General features: G+C 39.1%; 1 protein-coding gene across 2 annotated transcripts in view; it reads left to right on the top strand.

The window, feature by feature from the left end:
• The window catches only part of LOC149447646 (adhesion G protein-coupled receptor F5-like), a 266,556-nt gene that overhangs the window by 81,351 nt on the left and 158,541 nt on the right, over positions 1 to 26,664 (top strand). The window contains exon 1 of one of the 2 annotated variants that reach the window (XM_089652269.1): positions 15,260 to 15,417. The exons of the other annotated variant lie outside the window; for it this stretch is intronic. The gene's annotated coding sequence lies outside the window, so the exon portion shown is untranslated. Of the gene's footprint in view, positions 1 to 15,259; positions 15,418 to 26,664 lie in introns of those variants that run through there. 2 annotated transcript variants of the gene reach the window in all.

The raw sequence follows: 26,664 nt of genomic DNA on the forward strand, positions 1-26,664 counted from the left end.
AAAATGTCTTTGAGGATTTAGAGGTTTTTCCTTATGTAAGCTGCTCTTATTATTATTTGTTAAGAAGCACTCGCTTGAATGTCTATTGTAGCAGGAGACAGTTTGTTCACGGAAGGGCTGAAGAACAGTACAATAATGAGTGTCTGCAGACAACAGTGAAGCATGGTGGAGGTTCCTTGCAAGTTCTGAGCTGAATTTATGCAAATTGAGTTGGAGATTTGGTCAGGCTCAATGGTGTCCTCAATGCTGAGAAATACAGTAAGATACTTATCCATCATGCCATACCATCAGGCAGACATGTGAGTGGCCCCAAATTTATTCTGCAGCAGGACAACAAGCTCAAACACACAGCCAATGTCATTAAGAACTGTCTTCAGTGTAAAGAATAACAAGGAGTCCTGCAATTGATGGAATGGCCCCCACAGAGCCCTGATCTCAACATCATGGAGTCTTTCTGGGATTACATAAATAGACAGAAGGATATGAGGTAGCCTAGATCCATAGAAGATCTATGGTTAGTTCTCCAAGATGTTTTTAACAACCTACCTGCTGAGTTGCTTCAAAAACTGTGTGCAAGTATATGTAGAAAAAATGATGCTGTTTTGAAAGCAAAGGATGATCATGCCAAATATTGATTTGATATGGATATCTCTTCTATGCATTTACTTTAAAGTTTGTTAACCTCCCTAGCGGTATTCCCGAGTGTAGCTCGGGGTAGAGTTTCAGTACCAAAAGCGGTAACCCCGAGCTACACTCGGGCTTACCATGCAGCGTTGCATAGGGAGTCCCTGCAGCGCTTACCTTGTCCTTTGCTCCCGCGATGCGTCCCCTGCAGCGTCCCCAGCCATCTCCTCTGGCCGATGCCGGCATCCGGCTTCCGTGTTCCGGTCCCTGTGACGTCGGGACGTATGGGCGCCGGAACCGGCAGCAAATTTGAAATTTTTAAAAAAATTTAATTTTTTTTTAAAAATGATTATTACATAGTAAAACATTGCTGTTTCAAAACATTTCACATACATTTTGTCCCTACTGCTATGTCCTGTCCCCTGCCTGCATTTTGACTGTTCTTTCTGCCCGAAAAGTCCATGACGTCCAAAAAGCGTCCATTTATGTCAAGAGCTGTTTTAGACCAGCTAGAGAACAGCGATAGTAAATCAGAACCACTTGCAGAATTGAGTGATAATGATTCGTGGGGAAATTTGTCATCAGACACTGAAAACGATTTTGCGACTTTGCTCAGCGATGTTGGAACTTGGCGCTATATTTCAAATTTCAGTGTTTTTGGTTTGATTATATTATTGAATTAAATTTATTATTATTATATTATTATTTTTTATGATTAGTTATTAAATTATAATTTATGATTTCGTGTTTTAAGTTTTATCACATCCGGAATGTTTACTAGACTCTTGTTCGGACAGATTTCAGTGAGTTATTCCTAAATTACAGGCCTACAATAAAAAAAATACATATTTCCATGCAAAAAAATGGTACCGCTTTCAGCACCAAAAATCTGAAATAATCATACCGCTAGGGAGGTTAATTGATCAAAAATAAACCATTAACACTTCTATTTCTGAAAGCATCCTTAAATTACAGCATTTTTTTACACCTGCCTAAAACATTAGCACAGTACTGTATAGGATCATCTATACTGAGTGTGAATTTATAGTTTTGTGCTCCAAGGGGTCCAATCTGACAGCAATCATCCATAAAAATAGAACCATGGGTGTTTCCTCCTGATAAGAGGTACCACTCAGCATTTGTAGACGTATTTGTTTTTCTGAAGTGCATGTAGGTAAAAGTCACACATTTTATATCTTAACTGCTTTAGTACTGCTGTAAGCCTTTAAACAGTACACAGAGACAGTGTACTTAGCCAAGCTGAGCAGCTCTGTACCTTGTGATCACTGTGATGACCAATCATAGTAATCACACATGTAAACATACTATTGTTTACATTGGAGAACCCTTCCTTTCCTCTTACAGCACAGGCAAGGGAGGAATCTGTAGAATCCTATGAATGGAAATTCTATGACCTTCATGTGTGCTCAGCGTTTAGCTCCATTTAAAAACTGGAGCTTTCCCAGACTCATATTAGATCTATATGCAACCTTTCACTGTCATATGTATGTATTAATTTTTTCTCCCAGACCGGGAAGGACTCAGAGGTACGTGGATGTAAACAGATACACGTGCGTTCGTATCCACACATACATTTACATTTGCACATGTGTTTAGATCTACCTGCCCATAGACTTTATATGTAACTTCTGATAAGGTCTGCCTGATGTCTAACCCTTTCCCCACCCCTCCTTTGCTGATCCCCTGCTCAATAGTCTGTCTTTCAATGTGACATATATTAACCCCTTTACCCCCCTTATTCTGCACATTAACCCCTTCATCTCCCTCCTCTCACTCTATGTGACCTATACCACTTTACCTGCTCCTTCTTCAGTGTATGACCTGTACAATAATGTATCTAGTGCACCATTACCAGGCTCTATGTTTTAGCCACCTTAGTATCAGCATGTTTCTTCATTTCCAAAAGAAAAAGAGAGATCACTTTTGGATGGCTACTCTCCAAAACCGTGAGTATTCATACTGTCCTGGCATTTTTATTTGGTACGTTTTATAAAAGAAGCTGTTGTTTTTCCTTTATTTTATACAAAATAAAAAACTCAGTGGTGACAGCTCTTATCTGTCTAAAAAATTTATATACAATTCATTTAGGTGTAGTGTTGCATGACGGAGTTATTGTTAGTCAAAGTATCACAGTGCTGAAATCTGAAAAGTGGCCTGATAATGAAGGGGTGTACAGGCTGGTACTCAAGTGGTTAAAAGGAGTTTCCAGCCTCTATTTTCAGTTTATTTCAGTTTGAAAATAGTCTCATGGTGAAGTTACACATATTATGACAGCATTAATATAAAAATCCAGCACTGTAAAACCTGCAAATAACTTTATTGCCATTTTTTATATCTACCAAGATTAGATAGTCAATGAATGGGAAAAATCTTACCATAAGATGCCTGTAGGTAGGGTGTGGCTGGCAGAAGGATTATTGTGGTAGAAGCATGAGTTTTTTTTATATGAAAGTTACCAATAACACAACCCTCATGGTGATATACACTATACAACCAGTGGTTGACCAACACACCACTTTGAGCATTAATCGGAGTTCCACCCCCTGCCTCCCCACAAACAGATCTTTTTGACCATAACAAGCTCTACTCTTCTGGGAGCTTTCCATTTTGAAGTGTGTCTACGGAGTTTATTCATCCAAAAGAGCTTTCGTGAGGTACAGACATTGGACAAAAAGACCTGGCTTGCAATTGGTTTTCCAGTTTATCTCAAACGAGTTTAAAAGGGTTCAGACCAGAGTTTTGTGCAGGCCACTCAATTTCCTCTGCATTAAACTATGTCTTTATGGATCTGGCTTAGTAGGGAAAGGACTTCCCCATAATTATTGCCACAAGGTTGGAGGCAGTGGTGTATTTAGTTCATGTGCTGCCCTAAAATTGGGTGCCCCACACCCCACCAGCACCCCTACACCACCAGCACTTCCCGCCATCCTCACTTGGCCCTTGGCAAATGCCTTGTGGTAAATATTCTCCTCGCAGCTGGTTGGAGGTACACAATTGTCTTTGTATACAAAGACATTACCAGTGCCCTTTGCCAAAAACACCTGAACACAATCATTTGGAGAGGTATCCAATAGTTTTGGTCATATAGTGTAATCACATTTCTGAAGCCTTTAGTGGAAAGGTATACATCAGAAGGCAGGCACAAATTTAATTTGTGTGAAACTGTTGCAAAAAAAGTAAACAAGAAAGCTAGTATATCACAGTGACCAAAGCTGATGCACCCCCTGCTTGGCACATTAATGTGCTAATTCTATGCCCTGGGAATATATGCAATCTTTTTCAGTTATATGTTGCACACACTGAGACAGTGATTTTCCTTTTTCTGAGGCGCATGTCACATTCCACAGGAACATGCAACGCATGTGGATGATTGTTTATTTGTCGCAGTAGTAAAAATATTGCAATCTGCACTATTTTAATGTCACAGCACTGATAGTTTATTAGGCTCTTTGTATAGTTGGTGCACTGTTCTGAAGGATTATCTGCATATGGTACAAGAGTGTAGGATCACCACCTTCTCCCACTACACGTCTTTTACTGACAACTCCCTTTCTTTGTCACCATGGAGATGATTCATTCAAATTCTTTGTTTACATCCTAAGCTATTCTCTTAAGAGTATAGGAATGCATGTAAAAGTTTAATTTTTACATAATGGTAACACAAAAGTAGGAAATCATTAACAAGAATACTGGCTTTCTTTTTAATACAGAACTCAAGGCCAAAAATCGTTATCGTCATTCTAATCCCCTTCCTTAGACTCCTCTCCTCCCCCAGCCTGCTGATTAGACAAGGAATATCAGAAGCACATTGAAGAGCTAATTGTCTTTTCTCCTCCTGTTAGCATTTTCAGAATGTTAGACTGACAGCATGGTTCAAGGCAACAGAGCCCTGAGTGACTCCTGATGCTGACCCACCAACTCTCTTAATGTATATCAGAAAAGCTGTTATTAATACCATTCAGGTATTTGCACTAGCTGTATGCAAAATATATTTATTTACTCTATTATGCCTCCATTTCAGACAACCCAATGGATATACTTGTGTCTTATATGATTTTATTGGAGGTAGACATATTGTATGATCACCAAAAATGTTTAAATGGTATCTCACCAAGGTCAGACTCTTTGAGATATCTGTGAGTTTCCTCTTAAAGTTTTTTTTTTTAATGGGGGATAGGGGGACATTCATTAAATCTGTTCATTGTTGATGCTCATAGCAAATGGCCCATGAATATTGGGGTATAGTAGGAGATCTCCTGAAGGAAGTTCTCTGTGTTATTATCTCCTTGGACCCCAAGGTCTGTCTTCTGAAGATTAGGCAAACATAGCAATAATATAATCCAACACTTGCGATCTTGTAGATATCTACGTTGAAGTACTGCACTCTCTGAATTTCAACAATTACAGAAAATCTCAATTATATCAAAAAGGGAAGCTCTGAGATTAGAGGCAACCCTTCATTTCCTGAAAATATTGGAGACTGTATAAATATTACTGTGTCACATCATCTGTAAATCTACAAGGCTTTGCTTTGAATTTGCATGATGTTACAGGAAAAACTCCAACCTCACCTGTTTGTGTCCAATCTGCTTCAGCTTCTGTTGCTTGGTGAAAAACTGTGTAACGATAACTCCTGAAGGAGCTGCTAGAAATAAGTGGGTCCACCTACCTGTCCAGAAGCTGCTTGCCCTGTTACCAGTCCCAGTAGCTCACTGACAAACTCAGGCTCCAGTGTCAGGGGCTTTATTCAGTATATTTCAGAATACAGACAATGCAGGGAGGAGGGTTTAGGGTGCTGGATACCTGAGGTACAGCTTCTTGAAAATCTAGAAGCTACAAGCCCTTTAGCATCAACGGCATAACCACAATTCCTATGACTCTATAAAAGTAGTCACGGTCTACAGATATCATGACATAGCCTCTGTCCCTAGATCAAAGGTTCCACAATACCAGGAGCTGTAGGAGATATGTCCTTCTCACAATATTCAGGGGGTGGCATATGCAAAGCTCCCCTGCAACACTGTTCAATGTGGGATCCCTCCCTAGCACAGCTTCAACAGGTAACTTATCCTCAGGTCCCGAACCCAAAGCACATACTAGGCCTAGCCCAAAGTAGCAGCTTCCCATAAATGCAGACCACCTCTAAGGGGAAATCCCAGAGGAAAGAGAGACTCTACCCCGGTCCTCCTAAATATTTATCCTCTCCCCAGCTATAGCTTGGCTAGGTTGGATGCTCAACCTCCCACAAAATCCAATGACTGTTATAGATATGTCCCTTGGGCTACAGAGGGTCAGTCACAGCTGTTTCATTGTCTGTGGTGCAATTTTCATAGAGTGTCACCTGGTTGTGAAAGGATTAGGTGCAGAGACTGCCCCCTACCTATGCAAACTGAAGATTGGATGTGGGTTGTAGAAATTTCTTTGTAGCAGTTGGTATGCTCAGAGTAATGTTTTTGGAGTGTTATCTAGTTTTTTTTATTGTATACGCCCCATCCACACCTGAGCTATTTATCACACATTTCCTGAAGCGAAACATGACAACGTTCCATGTTAAGATTTCCATTGTATTCAATGGTACCTGTTCATATCTGAGCATCTTTCAGACAGAATTGCACATTTTGTATTTCATAGAATTCAATTGAAGCACCTGAAAATGCATGACCCAAACATGTAAATGCGTTTTTCGGGAATTTGTGCCTAATGTCTGCTTTCCTCCTCCTAGCAATTAGGGTCTATGCTGGATGTGGAGACTTTCTTCCGCCTGGTGAGGGCCCACAAGAACCTCCACGACCCTAATGATGCCCATTACAAGAACCATGCAAAATGTAAGTGGCCATGGGGAGAAATTGGCATAGCGAACATAGCTCAAGAGCTCTGATAGCACAAGACACCACAAAATCACAGAGAAAAACAAGAAAGCAGACATAAGGACGATCATGACATATGAAAAAACACATGAAAAAATGGATTTGTCTGTAGGGAAACATGAAAAAAAAGCTTCTAAATCGTTTGAAGACACTCATGCTCAAGTGTGAATTGGAACTTAAGTAATAATGAGTGCTGTATTGTCCACTTATACATGAGTAGTAAAGAGTATGGAAGGAGAACATGATATTTATTTGCACTAACAGTTACATTTTCAGAACAGAATTGCAGGGGTCTACACCCTTTTTGTAAGGAAAGGACAGTACCCAGCTGTGATGCTGCGAGTACAATCACCTTAAAGGGTTAGTTCACCTTTACCAAAAAGCTGACTATGCCTGTATGGGGCATCTGTAATAAAGACAAACTGCAGCTTTTACCAAAGATAAATAATACCCTTGTTATAGGTGTAGGCCATTTACATACTTTCTGAAACCAGTCCAGCCTTGTTGCTAGGATGTTGCTAAGACTTCTTATGGCTTTCTTTCAACAATGGCTTTCTTCTTGCCACTCTTCCATAAAGGCCAGATTTGTGGAGTGCACGACTAATAGTTGTCCTGTGGACGGATTCTCCCATCTGAGCTGTGGATCTTTGCAGCTGCTCCAGAGTTATCCACAACTTTATCCCTGACCTGTATGGTGTGTTCCTTGGCCTTCATGATGCTGTTTGTTCACTAATGTTCTCTAACAAAACTCTGAGGGAAGGTTTTTGACTTAAATGCATAGAATGCATTAAGATAAAAAAACATTACGTCTTTAGAACCACTTTAAAACAAGCCACCACTGACCTCTGAAGCTGTAGAGGCTGTGGAGCAATTCATCCTCAAAGTTCACAAGAGAAGCAGTAAAGTCATTCAAGTTAGGTCTCAGCAATTTATCATATTTACAGATTATATGGATGGTTGGCAGGCTAAATCTGTGTGCATGTGTACCAAAAATCATCAGGTTCAGCAGGAATTGAACTAAATTTGGTATGTGTGTACTACTTACCACTGTCTGTTCTACAGAAGCAGGTCTAATGACCAGCTTCTATTGAGCGGGACTACTGGAAAATCACCATTCAATCAGTGCTTGCAGCCAATGGCTACAGTGCTGATCAGTGTGTTCTGGTTGGAGTCCCCACTGCCAAGAATACAATAGTGCAGCTGGAAAGATTTTCATATCCACATCAGCTGCGTGGATGCAAGGATTTGTGAGGTTTTTTTTCTAACCCACTGGCTGAACAAAAAAAAACTCAATGTGTATACACTGCTTTTTAGTCTCAACTGGGAGAAGGAGCAAAATAAGATACTACTCAAAAAAAGAAAGTGAAAGTGTTTTTGTTCTGCATATTGAAGGTGAAATGCTCTATGGTGCCTGCAGCTACAGAGGTCAATTAGGTCTTTTTTTTAAAGCCTATTTACTATTTGTTAAGGCCTCTTGCACATAGGCCATCCAGCTGCAGTACATTCTCCCAGTGTGTTAGTGTGCCCGGGAGCGCTAAGTGCAATGTACCAGCCTTTAGGGCCCTGTGTATTCATTGCAAAGACAGATGTTTACCTAATGCCCTTGTTAGTCACTGTGTTAGTAGTGCCCCAATTCACTGCCAGCAACAACCATATTGGTCAAGAGCCCCACCCACTGACTTCCTGCACAGGACCAAGATAGGATACACACACCTGTAACATGGAGAAACTCCGCCATCTTCAATCTCTCGCATTCTCCTGACCTGAGGCCCACCTCCAGAAATAAAGAATGTACACATATATCTGGGCCAACACGCCCTTATCCTCACCTCTTTAGTCCCAACATCAATAACTCTGGACACTGCACATCCAACATTAACATAGGATGGCTGTCCAACTCTTCCATTGCCCTCACCGTATTGCCCTATAGGTGGGTTCTCGAACTGAGGTCTACCCCGAAGGGTTCCCTGCTTAGGGCTGCAAGCTTACATGGCAGTATACTAGGGTAGCCTTTTCCCATCACAATCTGTCCAGGATCTTCTGGTTCAAGATTTTAAAGGCCTACTCCAGCTCCACCCACAATACTCAACCAGGGAAGGGGTTTCTCTAAAGGTGATACTAACCACTGCTTACACACTGTAAGAGAATATGTTGGCCTCAACCAGCATTTATTAACAGAATAAGACTAAGGAACCTTGAACTGGGTTTAAGAAGCATGAACAAAGGCTACTACAATGCTTTCATTAGATATTTTTGATTAATGTACCATGTCTTACATAGTCTTAATAATATGCATCAACATTTTGGAAACCATGCTTCTAATTTCTAAGTATGTATTTGTACAGGGATACCTTTGTTTTCTCATTACATATGCAGGTTCTGCTCACAGACTACTACTGTGATCATGATTGTGATTCACTGCTTCTTCTCACAAAAGGAATGTATTTATAAAAAATCTGCATGGCTGTTAGTCCATTAAAAATTCATGTAAACTAATTCTGCGCTAATGGTTCAAAATCAAAATGTTCTCAGGATATATTCTCTACATTATGGCCACTAGATGGTGCTGAGTGTCATAGGAAATATGTATTTTTCATCAGCCCCATCTAGTGGCCATAATGTGGTCTTTTCTGAAATTCACTTACTTGATCTGCAAACAATATATAGCAGGAGAACATTCATTATTTCCCCATTTATACAGAACAAATTGAGACACAGTTTCAATGGATGAACAGCTATGCACATTTTTTTATAAATACACTTCTAATAGTCAGGGAACTCTAGAAAATCAATGTGCTCCCCATGTGGGATATATCCTATCTCAACAGCTGTTAAGCAGGTAGCCATAGCAAATGTAAAATGCCCCACCACTACCCAGGAGTGTCAGTACTTTGCCTATTCAGAAGTTTCTGGCATTTGGATAAATAAGGGGCAATAAAGTCCATATACCTCCTAGCAACTTTTTTAACATTAGTTAAGAATTAAGAATCACTTTAAAATAAACATTAACAACAAAAGGAATCCTTAAACTATGTGGGTTATGTGAACTCTTGAGGTGTCAGATTTAGGATCTGAAGTCAGCAGGAAGGTGAATGTCAGGCCTTTGTTATGTATTGCTGCAGGTGACATACAGTATATGGGTGACAGTTTGTTGCGTGAGAAAGGAGCCGTTTGTTGTTTTATCTTTTCTTGTAAGTCATCCTTGCCACTATTACATTCCATCATCAAAGTACGCAGACATGAGCTGCTTTGCTTCCCATAAAGCCAGTTTTACCTTAGTTAATGATCCTCACCAATGGATATCATCAGACAGCAGTGGACACCTCTTATTCAGCCTTCTTGGGGAAAAAAAAACATTTTCAAGTATTATTTTTGTGTCTACTTACACTGGCCAAGCAAGACTCGAATGTCGGCCAAGTCAGCAGGATAAGCATATATTTAGGCTATGGGTGGCCCTTTTGATATCACTCAGTTCAACAAACAGTGACTGAAAAATCAAAGGATGAAAAGTACCCGTATTCGATCAGATGCACTCAGTGATTGGGAATTCTGGTGCTTGAATTTAATTGCTGGCAACGAGGAATCTGTTGGAAATGTACAATATGTGTGTATGGCAAGCATATTTATTTATTTAACCTCTTGCCGTCCGCCTGCTGTTTATAAACGTTAGGGCGGTGGCAGTCCAGGGGCGGGTTGCCGTTCCTAAACTGTGTCCGCCTTTTCTAGCTGTGCGCGCCTGGGAGCACGCACCACCGCGATCAAGTCCCCGCTGTGTCCTCCGGACACAGTGAAACACCGATCGTCGGACGGGATCTCTATACGAGGTCCCGATCATGTGATCACTGATTGGCGAATCAGTGATCACATGCAAAGTAGTAAGCAAGATGTCACTTGTGACATCATTGCTTACTACGTGTGAAATCTGTGAATGATCACAGAGGTCACATGGTACAAGGCTATTCACAACAGCCTTGTACCATGTGACAAGCTGTGGCCAATCACAGCTCACTCAGTATTTCTCAATGACTGCAAGAATGCAGACAGAGAGAAAGAGAAATGATTGCTTTTACATCCTATATGGGTGTAAAAGCAATCAGTGTAAAAAAAAAAAAAAATCTTCATCACCCCCCACAAGTAGTACAGTGTCACCATGGTGACACTGTACTGCTAGGGTGACAGTATGTAAAAAAAAAATAAATAAATAATAATATAAAAAAAAATAAAATAAAAATGTAAAAAAAATGTTTAAAAATTATAATTTTTGGTTATAAACTAATTTGGATTTTTTTTTACTAAAAAAATAACGGAATAAATTTTGGCCAAGATTTATGATGAAATATTATTTATTTGCAAAATTTTATTTAAAAAAAACACTTTTTTTCAAATTTTTTTTTACTTTTTCATTTACATGGTAAAAACAATAAAAATCCCAGCGGTGAATAAATACCACCAAAATAAAGCTTTATCTGTCTCAAAAAAATTGTAAAAAATTCATATGGGTACAGTATTGCATGACCGCGCAATTGTCATTCAAAGTGTGATAGCGCTGAAAGCTGAAAATTGCCCTGGACAGGAAGGGGGTAAAAGTGTCCGGACATGAAGTGGTTAAAACCTTTATCCCAAAGTGTGAGCTGGAGTTTGACTTCACGTTTGTTAGTGTATCTATAAACTAGTGAAGCGCTATAAAATTATATATACTATAGTGCCATTAATAACTGATGGTGCTCTGTGATATTAAACTCATAAATACAAAAAATATATTAGTGACAAAAAAGTAAATGAGTGATAACAAATATATCTTGAGTGTTCATAATATTCAATAAACTTATTATACAATTTTTTACCATATAACAGTGAATCACACAAATGCAAAAATCATCCGTGTATATATAAGAAAGTCCATGCAAGTGAAACTTTGTGAAAAAAGTGATCTTCACTTCTAGTGCACAAAATCCTCAAATGGCAGCAGTGCCTGCTCACCTCCCCACATTGACCCACACAGGAGCCAAAAGGCTATTACTCTCCTCTATAACAGATCCTTATTGTAGATTGCTCATCCAGGGATCACAAGATTTCCACTCCACCTCCACTCAAGGGTTTACAAGACACAAGAGAAGATCAAGTCTGTTGCAATAACAATCTCTGGAACTGTACAAGGCTTCAGCTGGGCTGGAGCTGGCATGGTCAGGAAGGCTGCGGCTGTGGGGAGGTGAGCAGGCACTGCTGCCATTTGAGGATTTTGTGCACTAGAAGTGAAGATCACTTTTTTCACGAAGTTTCACTTGCATGGACTTTCTTATATATACACGGATGATTTTTGCATTTGTGTGATTCAGCCCTAGCTGCCAGCATTAGCATTTAGCCCCTCTGCTGTTTTTCACAGAAAATTTGTATCAATTGATCGTGGGCCAACGCAATTTACACGCACAACAATAGATCACCACCCACCCAAATTCAGTTCTTGCCAGGCAATTCACATGGAAACCTATCACCATTTTTGAATTAAAACCTTTTTTGGGCCTAACCCTCAACATAGGCATTACAAAAAAGAATGAATAGCTGCCTTCCGCAGCTTTCTTGGGTTCTCCTGTCCAACAGGGGAGTCCAAGAATGCAGCTGGCACTTCCATTGGCTGACCATAGAGCTGATCGGAGACTAGCATGGCTCCAGTCATCTCTATGGTCAAACAAACCCGAAGCTACGAGCATTTCATCATTTTGGTTTCACCAGATATAAACAGCACCATTTTAAAATTGGGAAAGCATCTGACCACACCAATCTTAGTGTGATCATATGCTTTAAGGGCATATTTAAGGGCTCTAAGGGATATTTACCTTCCCTGTGATAACAATAAAAATGATTTAAAAAAATTAAAGGGACAGTGTAAAAATGAAAAAAAAGCAAAATAAACAATAAAAAAAAATCCCCCCTCCCCCATCCCCATGTTTGCGTGCAAAGGCAAACACAAGCATCAGTCCCATGTCGATATGTACACAGAGATTGTACCATGCATGTGAGGTATCACCACGAACGTCAGATTGATGGCAGTAATTCTAGCATTAGACCTCCTGTGTAAATCTGTCTCCTATGGATATTTAAAATGTACGTAGTTTGTCACCGCTGCATGGTATGCGCAATTTTAAACCTTGACATGTTTGGTATCTATTGTCTTGGTGTAACATCCTCCTTTATATTTTATTAAACAATCAGACAATATATTGTGTTTTTGTGCATTAAAATAAAAAAAATTTATTTTTTCCAAAAACTTTGTGTTTGAAAAATCTCTGCTCAAATACTGTGTGATATAAAATATTGCAACACCCACCGTTTTATTCTCCAGGGCCTCTGCTTTAAAAAATATATAATGTTTGGGGTTCAAAGTAATTTTATAGGAAAAAGACAGTTTTTTCATGTAAACAAAAAGTGTCAGAAAAGGGTTGGAAGAGTGGGTGATGTGTGGCCGTAGCTTCTAATGTTGGCCCTGAAATGCCAGGATAGAAGAGCCCCCCCCCCCCCCAACTGACCCCTTTTTGGAAAGTACACACTCCAAGGTATTTGCTAAGGGGCATGGTCAATATTTTTCAGATCTCATTTGTTGCCACACGGTTTTGGAAATTGAAGAACGAAAACAAAAATGTATTTTTTCTGTTCTTTTTCAAAAATCTGTGACAAAAAAATTAGATCTGCAAAATACTCCCCATGCCTCTTATCAAATTCCTTTTGGTGTCTACTTTCCAAAAAGGGGTAATTTGGGGGGGGGGGGTGTTTGTACTATCCTGGCATTTTAGGGCCTCCGAAACTGTGATAGGTAGTCAAGAAGTGATATGAGGAAATATGCCCTTTGAAAGTTTTCCAAAAAAGTCCCTCACATGTGGTATCCCCATGCTCGGGAGAAGTAGCAGAATGTGTTTTGTGGTGTTATTCCACATATATCCATGGCATGCGTGAGCAATATATCATTTAAGTGACAACTTTGTGCGTAAAAAAAAAATATTTTTTTGTCACTTTCCAAACATGGGTAATTTGGGGGTGTTTGTACTGCCCTGGCATTTTAGCACCTCAAGAAATGTGATAGGCAGTCGGAAAGTAAAAGCTGCGTAAATTCCAATATATATACCATAGTTTGTAGACGCTATAACTTTCACACAAACCAATTAATATACACATATTGGGATTTTCTTTACCAAAGACAAGTAGCAAAATACATTTTGGCCTAAACGTACTAAATTTACTGACTAATGTTGAGTTTATTGGTAATTTTTTTATAACTAAAAGTAAAAAATCTTGTTTTTTTTTTTTTCAAATTCTTCAGTCTTTTTTAGTTTATTCACAAAAAATAAAAAACACAGTGGGTTATCAAATACCACCAAAAGAAAGCTCTGTTAGTGTGAAAAAAGGACATACATTTTTTTTGAGTACACATTGTATGACCGTGCAATTATTAGTTGAAATAGCACAGTGCCAAATAGCAAAAAATGGCCTTGGCATGAAGGGGGGCAAATCATTTGGAGGTGAAGGGGTTAAATGCAATTGTCTTTTTTTTAAATAACAAAAATGTTATACTTACTTGCTCTGTGCAGTGGTTTTGCACAGAGCAGCCTCAATCCTCCTCTTTTCAGGCCCCTCGCCCCTTCCTTCTGCTAAGTGCTCCCACAGGAAGCAGCTTGCTATGGGGCTCAGCCCTGCCCCATCTCTCTCCTCATTGTCTCACTAGCTGTGATTGACAGCAGTGGGAGTCAATGGCTGTCTTAGCCAATGAGGAGGGAGAGTCCCTGAAGAGCCGAGGCTCTTATGCATATCACTGGGTCACGATGGGGCTCAGGTAAGTATTAGGGGGGCTGGGGAGGCTGCTGCACACAGAAGGTTTTTTACCTTCATGCATAAAGGTAAAAAACCTTGAGGCTTTACAACCACTTTAAAGACCCAAGGAAGGCAGGTATACATCTTCACAATGATTATTCTCAGTGAAAGTATATTGTCTATGGCTCTATGGCTACCAGTGCCAGGCAAATGCATCAGCAGAAGAGGTATTGCTGATTACACTGGGAGAGCTCACTCAATCATAAATTACTAATTAAGTGAAAATTGTACAAAAAAAAAAAAAAAAGGAAATAAAATGAAACACCTAGTGAACCTTTAGTTAAGTCTAATTAGTGTTTATTAACCCCTTCATCCTGTTCTTCCTTTGGATGATTTTTTTTTTTTTACTTTTCCTACTGTGTATTAACTTTTCAATTTGTGATTGTTTTTGCATTGAAACACCTTTTGTACAGAAATGAGTCATTTCAGCGCATTTATTAAAGTGACAAATTGCAGAATAAAATCTGCACTTTGTATAAATATTTACTTTTCAAGATAACTTTCATGTTTTATTGGGATAGAAAAAGACTGCACAGTCTTATCATCCATCGCAATACAAACCCTGCACACGATTTTATGGCACAAAATGCACATTACGGCCAGTCCTGAAGCTCGGGGGGGAGGTGAGAGTTTTGGCCTTAGCCAGGCCAGTAAGACCTGAATATCCGGCTGTCCAGTTCTTTCACCTTTTGTTTCTAAAATAAAATCCAAAGGAAAACAAAACAAGTTTGTCCACATTTACAAAGCCTAAGTTAGAAGAAAACGGAAAGAGCTGCCGATGAGACATTCCTGAGTGGGAAAGCGTCATCAGGAAGTAAAGTCAGTAAAATATGTATAGTGGCTTTCAGCTCTGCTGCCTTCCTATCTCGAGGCATTCAGACCCAGTGTCTTCTCTGGAGTAGATGTCACGCATTCTCGTTTGCTGGAGATGATCTATATACTGCCTGCGGATTATTAATAAAAATGCTACTCACTCGAGATATCCTACAGCCAGGAACTACAACAGAAGAGTTTCAATAGCATCTAAAAGGATCAGAAGGAGCAGGTGAGAATGACAACCAGTTCAAATCTATATTGAATTGCTGAAAATATATAGAAGCCAATTTTTTTTAGTAAAATATAGGATGGATTCACCAGGATCATTTTGAGGATTTGGATGGAGAACGGTTTTAAGTGAAATTAGAACCTGTGGCTGCTGGAAACTTTTCTGAGAATATGTTTTTATGGGGGTCTTTGTAGTAGCAGGTTGATCTGCCTGGGTGTGGCTGTTTGACAATTTTGGTGTCTTTATGCTTGGTTAGAGGGGAGCATAGGGAATAAGATTTGTTTAAGTAAGCTGTATTATTAATTTGAATGGCTCAAGTGGATACTTATGGGTCCAGGTAGGGGGTTTGAGTTGCTTCTGTCTGTAACACCAATGATTTTAGTAGGGCCTGATCCAACTTTAGATAATTAAAAAAGACCTCAGGCAACCTCGGGATGGTCTGCATCTGCTTTACACAATTGAAGATTTCTCACCTGATTTGTAAATAAAGCAACTAGATAAACAGCAGGTATTACATTAGTTACTGGATATCCAAGCTCATTCATATCCACTTGGCACCCTTCTTCTGGATCAGTAGTTTTGAGTGGTGAGGTCCTGATACTGTGAAATCTACAAACTTTAATGCTGGATTGTGTCACCTAATAAAATATGTGTGGACTTGGTGGCTAATAAGCATTATGAGTTATGACTGGGTTGTCAAACCTGCGGCACAAGATAGCTATAAATGTGGTGCAACACAAAATCGTAAACTTACTTGAAAATGGTGTTTTTTTTTATTTTTCTTAATTTCTTGTAAAAATGCATTCAGAATTAGCAAACACGTAACCAAAGAAAAAATTGACAGTGGCTCTTTATTGGACTTTCATAAGTTTTATCTTCCGAAAGAAAAATATTCTCCTCTTCACAATCGTGCCTTATTCATGTCATCAGCAGCTCCTATATTTGTGAGCAACTATTTTCAAGGATGAAACACACAAAGGGCTGAAATAGAACCAAAGTACCTGATGAGCACCTTGAAATTTCATTGAGAATTGGTTCATTGTCAAGAGTGAAGTAATGATGGTTAAGTACTTGGGCACTTTTACGCCATTTGTTCACTACACCTTCAACCACAAGAATGGATCAAGACCATTTTGAGTGGCCATTGTTAGGTTTGGCACAAGGTTAAGTGCTGTCAGGTTGAGAGTAAAAGAGAACCTGTTTTGAGAGAAATATGGACGCTGTCTTTGCTTTCTTCAGAAAATACTAGTTGCTTGACCGTTTTGGAGACCTATTTGACTTCAATAACTTCTGTGTCACAGATATAGAAGAAGCAGACTACTGAGGTCCTTATCTGCATACCTATTCTAGGTCAGTAAGTCAAAATACTAAATAAAGGGTCAGCAGGAAAGGCAGACAAATAGCATTTTCAGAAGAAGATGTTAGCAATTGGGTCTTCCATGTTTTTACCTCATGACAAATTTACCTCAAGTGTATGCAAAACTAAAAAAAAAAAAACCTTTGGGCTTTACATACATTTTTTTTCCTTTACGTGCATTAGCAGTGCATGCTGACAAGCAAATCTAACATACAGTGGTGTGCTTTTTCCGAAGACCTTTCAAGTTCTGGTATTGTCATAAACTCTTTAATATATGCCAATGCGTCAAAAAATGCACATAACTTTTTTTTACCCAACACACATAATACAGGTGTGAACTAGCACCACTTGTAAAAATGGCTAACTTGTGTACATGTACTAATGTGCTTTAAACTTCTAGAAACACAGAAGAGCAATGACAGAAAAAGACCATGTCTGCCCACCCCCCCCCCTTTTTTTTTTACTTATTACCTCTGCAGGATGTCAATTCCAAGCACCTGTTACTCTTTTGATAAAATAATTCTTTCTAAGGTTAGTTTTGAATTTAGAAATATGGAAGCATGACTACAGAAATATGCCAAGTGGTCCAATGAGTTTGCCACTTTTATATTTATTATTTTTTAAAAATTTCTTTGAGTAAAGATCTCTGTTTGTCCCAAGCATGTTTAAATTCACTTACGCCTAGTAAACACAATGAGAAAATCATATGAAAAATACAGTTTTCGAAGCGATCAGCCGATAATCTGATCATTAGTACACAGCCTTCGAGAGTCGGTCACGACAATACATGCAAAATTATCCAAAGGACAAGCATGAAAATTTTTCTCGTACAATACCAGAAAAAATTATTTTCATTTAATCATCATGGTCTGTACAAAACCGAGAGACCAAAACCTCACATGTTTGGAAACGAAAGAATATATTACATTACTTTTGAAGTTGTATTCTGTCTTACGAGAATTTTTGTGACTGTCATTCAACTATTCATTTTCGATATGAGGCTAGCATGCAAAGAAAAATGGAGGATTATTCATCTGACATTCTCATTGTGTGTACTAGGCTTTACTGTTGACTGACACACTACCTCTGCTGGAAGTCTTTTCCAAGTATCAACTACTCCTTCAATAAAATATCATCTAATGTTAGTTTTGAATATTCCTCTTGCTAGTTTGATGTCCCCGTGTTCTTGATCTTGCCTTCATATTAAAAATACTGCCCTTTTGAACCTTATTCACACCCTTAATGTATTTAGGTTTCAGTCATTTATCACCTTTCTTAACTTTCTTCAAGACTGTACATATTAAGTTCCTGCAGTCTCTCCTGATATGTTTTATACTGATATGTTTTATTTAGGTTTCAGTCATTTCTCACATTTCTTAACTTTCTTCAAGACTGTACATATTAAGTTCCTGCGGTCTCTCCTGATATGTTTTATCCCTCAGATCTTTCACAGTTTTTGTTCCCTGTTCCCTGTGAGGTTGCTAGAACAGGACACATACCTCCCTCCTCCTGCATGTAATCCCTCTATTAATAACTAAAGATCTCTATATAGGAATCAGGACCTCCTTTGTTCTGCTGGGGATCCCTCTAGTGAGAAGTAAAGATTTATATAGGGGAAACAGGACCTCCTTCTTCCTGCTGGTGATCCCTCTAGTGATAACTAAAGATCTATATAGAGGAATCAGGACCTCCTTCATCCTGCTGCTAATCTCTCTAGTGATAACTAAAGATCTATATAGGGGAATCACGACCCCTTCCTCGTGCTGGTGATCCCTCTAGTGATAACTAAAGATCTATATAGAGGAAACAGGACCTCCTTCATCCTGCTGGTGACCCCTCTAGTGATAACTAAAGATCTATATAGGGGAATCATGACCCCTTCCTCGTGCTGGTGATCCCTCTAGTGATAACTAAAGATCTATATAGGGGAATCACGACCCCTTCATCCTGCTGGTGATCCCTCTAGTGATAACTAAAGATCTATATAGGGGAATCACGACCCATTCCTCATGTTAGTGATCCCTCTAATGATAACTAAAGATCTATATAGGGGAATCACGACCCCTTCTTCGTGCTAGTGATCCCTCTAGTGATGCGCCCTATAAGTTTATTCGCTTTCCCCACAGCCAGGCCTACACTGTTTGATCATTTTGAAATAAGCATCCTGTGCTTCTGGCCAACACTGTACCACCAATATTGTACTGTATCAGAAAATTCTTCTTCTGTAAATGCATAATTGTGCATTTAGAAACACTGAACTGCAGTTTCCACTTCTTTAACCAATTTTCCAGCAATGCCAATTCAATTGTAAAACACCTTCAGGATGTAACCCTATTGCACACCACTGTTTCATTTATAAAAAGACATACCTTGCCCACTAAACCTTCAGAAAATAGAATGGGACCCAGTACAGAGCCTTGTGGGATATCACTAGTGACTGGTCCCTCTTCTGAATTAACCCCATTTACATCCACATTCTGATATCTATCCTTTAGCCCAGGGGCAGACTGACAACTCATGGGGCCCCCGAGCAACAGGGGATCATAGGGCCCCTGTGTCCTTGCCCAAACTAAAAAAAAGCCTATGAAAAAGGTACCAGGGGCATCTCATGGGGCCCCCTACTGACCCCGGGCCCTCGGGCAGTGCCTGAGTTTCCAAATGGTCAGTCCGCCTCTGCTTTAGCCAACTATGGTGTCCGTTTATGACACACAGAATAGCTGCGATTCAGAGGATCACAGCTATTCTCTGGTCATTCACAGTTTATGACACCCAGGAGAATATGTTCAGCCCTTCTCTGGAGATCTGTGTTCTCCCTCCAGATTCTCCAGCCCAGAGCTGGAGAAACGGAGGGACCGAAAACTAAGCAGAGATAATTTACCTCTGTTTAGTAAACTGATTTTTTACTGTAATCTCGCGAGATTATAGTAAAATCAGCCGTTTTCCAGCGTTTGTAGACCGTTCTCTAGCGTTTGGAGACCGTTCTCCCTTCGTTTGGAGAACTGATCTACATATGCTTCATAAACGGCATTCACAGGAGAACTGTGTTCTCCGAGAATGCCGGAGAACTGAGCAGCGATCTATTACTGCTGGTTCATAAACGGACACCTGAGTATCCATTAAAACATCCAAGCTTGTCCTTGCTTCTACAATTTTGCTGAAATCAAGTTAGGCAGCACCACCAAACAAGCAGTGTTTAATTAATTTTATTACTACAGTTGTAGAATGGGAGAAGAAAATTTTAAATCAGTTCTTGTCATTTTCAAGGCTAATAGGTAAGTCACTGTCAAACAGATAGCATGGGGTGCTGGACGCTGCCCTGAGCATGTGTCGAAGGAATTCTTTTCTTTAATGCCATTTGGTGGGGAGCAGCAATTTTAAAAATAAGAAACATTAAAAAAGCTTAATTCTTTTAAATAACATTCCATGGGGTGGCTTAAACCTGTGAGTGAATCTGTACGGTATATACAATGTACTACAGAAAAACTGAAAAAATGCCATATAAATTGCTGGTAAATGACAGCTCCCTCACAGTTGACTTCTACCTTGTTCCAAACCCAAAGCTCATTCCAAGTTAAGTTTTAGATTCTGATGAGTGTAGGGTTATATTAATAGGGACAAGTTCAGGTCACCTTATTATTAATTTTCTTTAGCTGTTAGAACTAACTGGGCTGAGGTATAAAATTAGTTTTAATGACATGATTTTTAAACCAATCTGTAGGTATTCATTAATTTAAATCCCTTTCCTTAAAGCTTTGCAAGCTTTACATTTTCCTAGCATCATGCACAACATGCTGATCTGGGCATATGTAGACTATTCGGAGTATTTATAAAAGACTTGATGCTCACACTTTCTGATCAACCATTTTGCTGCTCAAGTTCATTATCTATCTATCTATCTATCTATCTATCTATCTATCTATCTATCTATCTATCTATCTATCTATCTATCTATCTATCAGGTTTTGCTTTCACTTTTTATTAACTGCTGCCACTCATTCCTTTATTCAATATGGGTTCGCTGACTTGAGTTCTTCTCAGTGAACTCTAATATATAATATAATATATTATTATATATATTTATATATATAATATATATATAAATGCCTGTAATAATATTTATTACAGGTATTTTTATAGCACCAACAATTCACACACCGCTTTACATATATATTGTACATACACATCAGTCACTGCCCACAGACGAGTTTACAATTTAAGGTCTTTAACTTGCATACATACTAGAGCCAATTTAGACAGGAGACAATTAACCTACGTGTGTAGAAGGAAACTGGAGTACTTGGAGGAAACCCACAGGGTGAACATGCAAACATGGTTGGGATTTAAAGCGACAACCTTAGAGTTGCTAGAAAGAAGTGCTAACTACTTAGCCACTGCCTGTCTATAAATTTTTGGCAGATCTAAGGATTAGTTGGACACACACTACATACCTGTCCCATATCTAATGATTTCAATAGGTGTACACTCACATAGCATTGCATTCACCAGCTTCATCCTCCTTGGTTTGGAAATAGGAACATTATTGACAAATGAACAATAGATCAGGAAGAATCTAAACTAGACTTTGACATCATTCCTTTCATGTTTTTGAAGAAGCTGCATTAAAGTAAAAGCTTGGGTCAATTGAACAACGACATACATAGTCTGTGTCTAGCATTAAAAAAGCATTTTCACCTGTAATCAAGTGTCATAGCCTGTTAAATCTGTCGGTAGATCGGTTATTTTTCCATTTCCTTTAATACACCAAGCTATCTGGCAAAAGTGACAGTTCCAGGGGTTGGAACACTGGCTGGGCACAATGGTCAATTATTATTCATGTTTTCCAAAAGGAAAAAAAACTGTTGTTGTAATTGCTTACTATTAAATAAATATGTACAATTAAATAAAACAAGTATGCACAATGAAATACAATTACATAATATGTATAGATGAGCAAATTTGCCTGGGTTTGGTTCATATGCAGTTTTGCAAATCCTGTAAGAAGTTTTTTAACTTTGTAGTGACCCTCGCTGAATTTTTTCAAGCTATCAACTCTTTGAGATTATTGGTTCTTGTGGCTCAGTTGACCAGGGGCAAGGGCTATGCACTGCACTATAGGTTGTTCTTTATTTCTGGTCGGTAACTTGTAGAATAATCAGACAAATGTTTGAAAACTTTGTGAGCCTCTGGGATTGGCCACTAACCCATGGTAGTGGTGAACCCATGTTGGTGGTAAACCCTAACCTCATGCCTACTAATAAGAATATGCCTTACCTCCCAATCGTCCTTCATTTTGAGGGACTGTTCCTCTTTAGGAACCAAATCCATTTGTCCTGTTTTTCTCTTTAGTTGTCCCTCGTTTTGGCTTGATGTATCTATGAAAAATGTACCGTCTAACCTCCAAAAATGCTATTCTGCACTAAAGCCTTCTTCCTATTTCTTAATGATCTCATTTGCTATTTATAAATCCAGTATAAAAGAAAAGTCATGTTACAGAAAAATAATTCTGGGTTTAGCCAGTAATTTTTGGCACATACCTTAATAGTTTGCATAACTGGGTGCTTGGCAGGGGCATGTCCATTTGCCTAAATACATTGTTCTAAAAGGTGTCCCTCCTCATTTCAGAAAGTTAGCAGGTATGGTACTTGTCTCAAGTATAATGTTTACATTAGACCTGGTTTATAATGCATGTCTTTGTACTAATAATTGTTTTTCAAATGATTTATACATGTATATTTGCTACTTTGTAATACATTAGTAGTACAAATGTAATGTGTTCCTCCAGTGTTGCGGCTGTGTGCCAAGCTTTGTGTACTCTGTTGTAAATGAGGATACAATACCGGTATTTTATGCCATGACTTTTATGGAGGTAATTAGGTTTAGTTTATTAACCAGCGCTTGGTACAGTAACAGTGAATTGACGTTTATTAATGCAGTGAGGTGTATACCTTTTCTAAGAAGATGTTAGAATTTAGTTTCATTATTTAAAACTGTATTTTTATGTCTGTGATGATTCTGAATAATGGTCATTTATAAGAGAATTCTTTTGGAATTAAGAAGTTGGCAAATGTTTTGACCTGAGGGACTGATGCAGTTTAACCAATAAAAATCCCCACCATCTTTTCCATTAGCAGATAGCACTGGAATATAATATTGTATGCATGTGCCTTGAAACTTGCCTATCATGATTCCAGCTCTCTCCATGGTATCATGCTGATTGGGAAAAACATAGGACTTGTGTTTTACTAAAGAACATTCATTTATGACTGCACACAGATTGTGTGCAAACAAGCAAATTGCATGCTTGCAGAATCTACTATGTGCCTGTGATGCACGTACGCACACACACACAGACGACATCATGTATATGTGGAATTTACTAACAAGTGTGATTTGCTATGGAATGTATGCTCCATCATCCAAACATATACCAGCTAAGCCATGCCAAAAATAAAAATGAATTTCTTTAAGGCTGATTTACATCTTTGAACAAAAGAAATGCAGCGCTAATTGTATTGCATAGAAATGTCAGAAGTAAAAATCCATATAAGTCCTCAAGTGAATATAACAAGTTGCAGGAGAAGAGTCTGATTTCATATTCCGTCACCATACACCCGAAAAAATTATCCCCTTACCAGACATTTAAACCGTACAACACCGGTCAATATGCGCAGTGTGATAAGGAATCAGTATGGCAGGTAGTCTTCAATAGAAATCCTCTCCCAGATAAAAGATGGTTCCTCCTCTTTAAAGATCTCCAAAACTTGAACAAACTTCCATCCGATATTCAGATAAGGAATAAAGAACAAAGGCAACTCATAGTGCAGTAATTCAATAAAGTTTTGGCAGATTTATTAAAAGATCCAAGTACATCAAGAATTTAAAATAACCAGCATTGAATAGGAATTGTTTCAAACCAAAAACATGGCCGCCGTTCCCTCCAGAATGTGGTGACGTCACACAACGAAGCTCCATCTTTGAGTTGCGGCAACACACATTGCACATTAGATGCATTGATGAATTCAAAATAGCACCCAAAACATCATATATGCATTGTAACACGACGCAATATAACATAGTGTGCTGAGTGCATTGCGGCAAACATTTTGTTACATGTCTGATAATGGGAACGTTCTTGTGCATCAAAAGTCCATTGATTTCACATTTACACATGGCAGTAAGTGTATTAAAAGAAGTTTGTTTTTTTCCCCAAAATTATTTTTACCTAGGTGGATGCAGCATTTGTCCAATGCCGCATTTGTCCCCTGCCGCCTCTAAGTGTGAGAACCTATTGATCACATAATCACCAAGTATTCACCGCGTCTATGAGCTCAATTCTTTTAAATAACATTCCATGAGGTGGCTTAAACCTGTGAGCGAATCTGTACGGTATATACAATGTACTACAGAAAAACTGAAAAAATGCCATATAATTTGCTGGTAAATGACAGCTCCCTCACAGTTGACTTCTACCTTGTTCCAAACCCAAAGCTCATTCCAAGTTAAGTTTTAGATTCTGATGAGTGTAGGGTTATATTAATAGGGACAAGTTCAGGTCACCTTATTATTAATTTTCTTTAGCTGTGAGAACTAACAGGGCTGAGGTCTAAAATAAGTTTTAATGACATGATTTTTAAACCAATCTGTAGTTATTCATTAATTTAAATCCCTTTCCTTAAAGCTTTGCAAGCTTTACATTTTCCTAGCATCATGCACAACATGCTGAACTGGGCATATGTAGACTATTCAGAGTATTTATAAAAGACTTGATGCTCACACTTTCTGATCAACCATTTTGCTCCTCAAGTTCATTATCTATCAGGTTTTGCTTTCACTTTTTATTAACTGCTGCCACTCATTTCTTTATTGAATATGGGTTCGCTGACTTGAGTTCTTCTCGGTGAACTCTAATATATAATATAATATATTATTATATATATTTCTATAATAATACTTATATTTATATACCTAGGTGGATGCAGCATTTGTCCAATGCTGCATTTGTCCCCTGACGACTCTAAGTGTGAGAACCCAGTGATCACATGATTGCCGAGTATTCACCGCGTCATTGAGCAGAGATTGGTGACTGTCAGCTCTGCCCCCCACACTCACCGGGGAGCTGGGCTGTGGAGGTTGCAGCTGGCTCAGGCTCTCAGCGGCTACAGTATATACTGCGGGCAGGTGGCCACGCTGCGCTGGATCACGTCCATGTATGTGATCCAGCATCTTCGGGTATAGGGCGCACATGTATGCACGCGTTCTCCGCTCGATCTGTGCTGCGATTCTGTGCAGCACAAGTTGTTCAGCAGATCCCGGACAATGATTTATGAACAGAACCTGCTGATCAGCTTAACGAATCACAGAGCCCTGTGTTTACTAACAATACAGGGCTCTGCACACCAAACACTGATTTGGTTATTTTTTTCCCCCTGCAAAGCAGGAAACCTGGGTTTTGTTTAACCACGCCCCTTGAGCCCCTCCCACTGTTAGGCATTTGGACACACCTATTTTTGCCACAGCGCTACACACTGTCACTACCTCCCTCAAGTGTCCCTCATTCTGAAGCTCAAGAGTTGGGAGGTATGTTAGTACAGTGACAGTGACAGTGTACAGCATTAGCACTGATTACTGTATAAGTGTTACTGTTGATGTCAATGACAGCTAGTCAGTGTCCTTCCCAGCCAGCATCAACAAGCGCCAGATTTCCCACCACACTATCACAGTCCCACGAAAAGTCGCTGATCACTGCCATTACCAGTGTAGTGTCATAGCTGTGTAAATACCAGTATATATTCCACAGTTTTTAGATGCTTTAATTTTTACACAAACCAACCAATTTATACTTATTGGGATTTTTTTTTTTACCAGACATGAAGCAGAATACACTTTGGCTTAAATTTATAAAGAAATTAGTTTTTTGTTATTGGATATGTTTTATAGTAGAAAGTAGAAAATAGCATTTTTTTTTTCAAAATTGTTGGTCTTCTTTCTCTCCTAGATTGTAAGCTCGAAAGAGCAGGGCCCTTGAACCCCTCGTGTTTTGTTTTGTTACTGTATTGTCTCATGTACTGTCCCCCACTATAATGTACAGCACTGAGCAAACCTTTCAGCGCTATATAAATACTGTATAATAATAATAATAATAAGCCCCAGTGGTGATCCAATACCACCAAAAGAAAGCTCTATTTGTGTGACAAAATTATATAAATTTCATTTGCGTACAGTTTTGCGTGACCATGCAATTGCTAGTTAAAGTAGTGCAGTGACGAATTGCACAAAATGCCCTGGTCATGAAGGTAGTAAAACCTTCCAGAGCTTAAGTGGTTAAGCAAAGTGTTGACGTGTGCATTCCATAGTAAACCTTAGAGGTAGCAATGACACAAAAGAAACAATACTTGAATGCTCAACATGCATGGCAAACCATTGCTTTTGTTCATTTGTTTTATAAGAAGAGACCTAAAAGTGGTTGTAAAGGCTCAAGGTTTTTTTACCTTCATTCATTCTATGCATGAAGGTAAAAAACTTTCTGTGTGCAGCATACCCCCAGCGCTCCCAATAGTTACCTGAGCCTCATCGAGATCCAGCGATGTGCATGACAGCCTCGGCTCTCCCAGGTCTCTGCCTCCTCATTGGTTGAGACATTGACAGCTTCTGTCAATCACAGCTAGTCAGCCAATAAGGAGAGAGAGGGGCAAAGCCAAGCTGCAGCTCTGTGTGTGAATGGACACCCAGAGCAGCAGGTGCCCCCATAGCAAAACGCTTGCTGTGTGGGCACCCAGCACTAGTGAGGGGCCAGGAGAGCCTGTGGGGTACCCAAAAAGAGGAGGATCCAGGCTGCCCTGTGCAAAACCACTGCACACAACAGGTAAGTATAGCATGTTTTTTATCCACCC

This window comes from Staurois parvus, unplaced genomic scaffold (genome assembly GCF_062004578.1).
Source record: "Staurois parvus isolate SC_StPar_1 unplaced genomic scaffold, SC_StPar_1.0 ptg000678l, whole genome shotgun sequence".
Classification (NCBI taxonomy): Eukaryota; Metazoa; Chordata; class Amphibia; order Anura; family Ranidae; genus Staurois; species Staurois parvus.